The following is a 6,000-nucleotide window of genomic DNA, read 5'->3' as shown; positions in this document are numbered from 1 at the left end:
GTCATACAAGTCTATTATGAAATGATAACCTCAAATCAATGGAATTATGACCTATTATTTTTATGTGGACCCTATCAAACACTAAATGTACCCTATGAGAGGTTTCAGATGAACCTAAACATAAAATCCCTATCTATGATGACCGATCAAACTAAAAATGAATTCTAGGAGTTATCATTGATAACACAATCTATGGCATGCATATGGACACTTTGAAAAAAGATATGTAAAAGCTTCAGCAGCTCAAAGCTCCCTCCTCTCAATAATGAGCAAGGATAATGTACACTAGGATTCATTCCCATTACAAGGAAACATAAGAAGCACGGAAGTAGAAAACAACCAACATGTAAGGTTGAATCTAGGCATCCACTAATTTCCACAAATAGCTTTGAAGTATTGAATGTTTCAAAGGAAGAAGGTGAGAATATTGAAGCCCAAGGGGATCAACCAAGTTTAATTCCAAAGGCTCCTCTTGATTCGAATGATGAAGAAGAAACACATCATGACCCTCCAAAGAAAACTCTTGTTGTAGGGAAGCTTCACCCAAAGGTCTCTCCTACATTAAAAGATGAAGAAACTGATAAGGTGTCTAGGAAGAAGTCTTCCTCTTCTCGCCCATCATATTCAGATGTGCATACAATGAAGCATTCCTCCCCACCCGCAATAAGAAGCAAGAAATATCATAGAAGAGAGAACTTTGGTCATAAATCTTGGGGCCCAAGCGATGGGCCATCTTCTAATAATTTATAGAAATGTTTTGGTTATGCATTTTTTGTGCAAGCAATTTGTTAAAGTATGCTCCTTCGTCTAATTTGTTAAAGTATGCTCCTGCGTTGTAGTGGGCATAAAAAATAAAATACTTAGTTTTGGAACTTCATCCCCTTTGCTCTTATTGGGAGGAGTTTGGTTTCTTAGTTTCTCTTTCTAAATGTGTCATTAATAAAAAATGAAATAATTAGTTTTGGAACTTCATCCTCCTTCCTCTTATTGGGAGGAGCTCAGTTTCTTAGTTTTTCTTTTTAAAATGTGTCATTAATAAAAGCTGGTCAAAAAGGCTTAGAAGAATGAGAATATATTGTAACTCATTTCTTGAGTAATTGTTGCACTGTGCAAATTTTGATATAAATTCTACTAATTTTTATTAAAAAAATGTTTTTAAACATATTTAATTTTAAAAGTAATTTCATTTACATTTATTCTTTTCATTTACCTTTTAAATAGATTAAAAATCCATATTTAAATTAAAAGTAATTTCTTATTCAAACTAGTTAAAATGAAAAACCCTTGATATAAATCTATACTATTATATAATCTTAACACTGAATTTATTAAGCAATTAAAAAGATAAAAAATAATTGAGATTTATAAAATTTATAAATGTTTGAAATTTTCAAAATAAAAATAAATTTATAATATTTAAATTTACACGTCTTTATAAAAAACACATAATCAGTTCAAAATATTCTAAATTAATAAAAAAGATAAATATTACAAGTTTTTATTAAATATTAAATAGTAAGAAATATTTAGCTTGTTTCCTTTCAAACTACATCCAATATGAATTTAAGAATAAAATAAATGGATAAGTATATAAATATTATAAATTTCATATATATAGAAAGATAAAATTCCATATGAATTTAAGAATAAAATAAATGGATAAGTATATAAATATTATAATTTTCATATATATAAAAGGATAAAATTTCTTATTTCCTTTAAAAAGTATCGAGTAAGCAAATCTGAAGGAACCTATTTCGTAAACGAGTCTATGTAAATATGAAATTTCAAAATTATGTAAAATAAACTAAATTTGAGAGCAATTTTCAAACTTATCCAAAATAAAATAAATAGAGATTTGGTGGAGGCTTGGAAACTAAATCTATACTCAACCTCATTATTATTTATTAAGAAAACTGAAAATAACCAATATCATATGAACTATTTATTCAGAAAATTGAAAATAACCAATATCATATTAACCATGTAGAATTCCTTAAAGAAAATCCAATATAAAAGTTGGCTTTTATATTATTTCAATTTTGGAATTGTTTAAAACAAATCAAGTATAGAAAGACAATTTTTAAAATTATCTACATCGAATTTCAAAACATTTAATGGGCAAAACTCAGAGAAATCTATGGGACGATCCAGACAATGGAGTATTCTCAAATCCAAGTGCACCATGTTAGTGATTATATCGCAAAGCCGACTATATGATATGAAGAATATGGTTATGATGTAAACATATTATATCATCATAACAAAGAATACGTTTAACGGCACTGTATAGAGTTCATGGCGAGTCTGGGTAATGGAATGGAAGCTCAAATTTTAAATAACGTAATCCAAGAATATAAGATTTTGAAGGATTCAAAGATGCAAAGACAGGTCAAGCTCGCCATGTTCTGTATTATCAGTTGTATTATGCTGCCGAGGATGTTCGTTTCTGGCCTTTTTCACAGAAGGCAAAGAGCTTGACGCCAATTCGAGGCCATTTCTGACCCTTTTTACAGAAGAAAGAGAACTAGACGAAAATTCTCTGTGAAGATTGGGCCGATAATCTTCGTTTCTGGCCCTTTTCACAGAAGGAAAAGAGCTTGACGATACTGAGCTGGACACCAATTCGATGTCATTTCTGGCCCTTTTTACAGTAGATAAAGCACTTGACGAAAATTTTCCGTGAAGACTGGGGCGACTGCTCGAAGCGAGGCCGATAATTTGATAGGTCAACTCTCTGCCACTCAAACTTTTGAGAAAGTCTGGGATTGAACGTCTGCTGCTAGTTGGCGGGCTCTTCAAAATCGGATTCGATTTGCTTGCAGTTAGCTCATTTCTATGGGCATTATGATGGCCTCCCACTGTAGAACATTTTCGAGCAATAGCAGCAACGAAAGACGCGGGCTTTAGGGCAGTGAGCGGTGCGAAGCCGTTAGCTCTGCTACCTCCGGATGACCTTGTTTGTTTGCACGGAATATGAGGTCGCTGGGTGATCGTAAAATACTACACACCTACATGCGGACTCTTAGTTAGAGCATGGGACTACATGCAAGATTCCTTATGCATGATTTCCTATTGATTTGCTCCTTCTTTAACTCTGCCACTGGTTAGTTCTTCTGCATTTCTGCATGATTTACTCCCTGATTTGCTCCTTTTTTAACTCCGCAATTGGTTAGTTCTTCTGCATGATTTACTCTTTGATTTGCTCTTTTTTTTACTCCGCAACTGGCTAGTTCTCTCAGCAACTTGTTGTAGGTGTTGAGTCTTCTCATTGATCACCATTATGGTGCGTTACCTTGGGATCTTCACGCAGTAATGCTATATCATGAGCATTGTAACCTATTTTCTAATGAATCATTCTTTTGTTCTTTTGATTTTCTTTTAGTGTTTTTGCTTTGCAAAACTGTGTGTTCAACCTTTATTAGCTAGATTCATCTGTGCATGCTTTTTAACACATTTAAATAATATCAGAACCCACAGGTTGCTAGATAAAAGGCGCACCAGTAATTTATTTTGCAGGTATTACAACTTGGAGATCGAAGATTGACAAAAAAATGGAGTTTCCCAAAGCATCGATCCTAACACCATACAACTATCACGAATGGAAGGACCAAATGGCTCGATACCTTCGTCAAAAAGGGTTGTACAGGATTACCATGGCTGCAGAAGTGGAACCCACTTCAGCGATAGAAAACTCCAAGTACCTCAACCATATAGATGAGGCCCATGGATCCATATGCATGTGCATCTTTCCAGAGTTGTAGTTTCATCTATCTGCCTGCAATACTCCCAATGAGATTTGGGAAAAGGTTGAAGAACTCTACAATAATCAAGGTGAGATGAAAGGACATCTCCTCGAAGTGGAGCTGCTATCATTGGATCCACGTAACTATGATAGAATTCAAAACTTCTTCACCAAATATAATGATCTATTGCTGCAACTCAAGGGTTGTGGAATTGACAAATCCAAGGAGGAGAGTCACCAAGTTCTCTCTATTATGTCAAAGCTCGGACCAGAATACTCCGTCTTTGTGTCTACATTTCATTCAGTAAGGCTCGCAACAAGTAAATCCTACACTATGCCTTCTCTCAAAGAGTTCATGGAGTCCCTTACTTTTGAGCAAGATAAACTCATTGGCATGGGGATAATCAAACCTCCAAAAGCGCATGCACTTGCTGTGCATGATGGCAGCCATAATAAAAATCACAGATCTGATTCAAATCAGAAAAATCAGCAGCAAAAAGACAAGGGAAAAGCGCATTCCCATCCAAATAAGGAAGGGTACACCAAGCACTTCAATGACTCCTCCGGCTCGAGAAATGAGAAAGGGAAGAAAGCAAATAGATGCACTTACTGTCAAAGAGGATTCCATCTAGAATCCTCTTGTATGAATAAACAAATTGACCAAATGGTAGAAATCCTTCAGAAACACAACCTTGGGGACCACATCCCTAAGGGCGCCAAGAAGAAAACTGAGGATCTGCCACATGGGAAAGGTAACAATTTTCATGCTTTAGCTACAATTAATTCTTTCCCTGATGCATGGATTATAGATTCTGGTGCATCACATCATATGGCTGCTGCAAAGGACCTCCCATCCTCATGGGAGATGACTCACTTATTGAGGTCACCGGAAAAGGTAGATGGGAACTTTTACACAGAAGCTTTGAAGATGTGCTTCATGTTCCAAAACTTTCGGTAAACCTGCTTTCAGTTTATCAGATTACTCATTCCAGCACCTAAAAAAATGTAGAATTCATTCCAGATGCAGTGAACATATATGACTTACATAGCAGCTCCAAAATTGCAACCGGTGAGGTAAACAATGGAGCCAAACTGTATACATTTTCTGAATTTATTGAATCTGAATCCTCCTTATTGCTTACACATGCTAATGATAGTAGTAGGCTTTGGCATGAGAGGTTTGGTCACTTAAATTATAGGTATATGCAGCAGCTAAGCAAGCATGAGATGGTGGAAGGCTTGCCAAATATCAATTTCTCCAAAGGAGTTTGTGAAGGGTGTGTCCTTGGCAAACATCCTAGAGAAAAGTTTGACACTGGAAAGACTCACAGAGCATCCTTTCCTCTAGATCTGATCCATAGTGATCTCATGGGGCCTTTTCCTCATCCTTCCATCAACAAAGCAAGGTATGTGCTTATATTTATTGATGATTTCTCACGGTATACTTGGGTGTATCTTCTTAGGAACAAATCTAAAGTTTTTGCGCACTTCGAAGATTTGAAAGCACTAGTTGAGACATAGTCAGAAAGAAAGATCAAGGCCCTCCATACAGACAATGTGGCGGAATATGTTAACATAGCACTTCAGAACTTTTACCTTCAGTCCGGCATATAGTCACAATACACAGTTCCATACACTCTGCAGCAAAATGGAGTTGCTGAGAGAAAGAACCGATCTCTCAAAGAGATGGCTTCCTGCATGTTGCATGCTAAGTCATTGCCTCATAAGCTATGGGTTGAAGCACTTAATTGTGCTAACTACATCCAGAATAGATCTCCTCATAGGTCTGTCAAGGATCAGACCCCCTTTAAGGCTTGGAGTGGCACTAAACTAGGGCTCACCCACTTCCGTGTTTTCGGCTCCTGAGCATGGGCCAGGATCCCTTCTGAAAAGAGGAAAGCTCTTGATCCACAGAGCATTGAGTGCATCTTTGTTGGATATCCTAATGGTGCAAAGGGATACCAACTCCTAACTTCCTCTACGGACAAGCTCATCATTGAGCAAAGTGTCAAATTTGAGGAAAGTATCTTGCATGCACCTCAATTGCTGCATGCAGACACCTTTTATCTACCTCATGTCTGAGATAATGACTCAATACACTCAGATGCAGATACAGAGCATGCAGATGCCACGGTAGAGCATGCAGATGCAGAGACAGAGTCTTCAGATACAAATCCAGTGCATGCATATGATGATCCACATCCAAGCCCAGATCGGGTTTCCAGAAGTGAATCAAATTCCCCTATCATAAATTA

General features: G+C 36.4%; 1 pseudogene; it reads right to left on the bottom strand.

Moving 5' to 3' along the window:
• Positions 1 to 2,373: 2,373 nt before the first annotated feature.
• LOC149202762 (ABC transporter B family member 1-like) overlaps positions 2,374 to 6,000 on the bottom strand; it is a 50,657-nt pseudogene continuing 47,030 nt past the window's right edge.

Source organism: Pinus tabuliformis, chromosome 2_1 (assembly GCF_031772625.1).
Source record: "Pinus tabuliformis cultivar Carrire ecotype Pingquan chromosome 2_1, CPIR1, whole genome shotgun sequence".
NCBI lineage: Eukaryota > Viridiplantae > Streptophyta > Pinopsida > Pinales > Pinaceae > Pinus > Pinus tabuliformis.
This window is presented reverse-complemented; position numbering and strand designations above follow the sequence as displayed.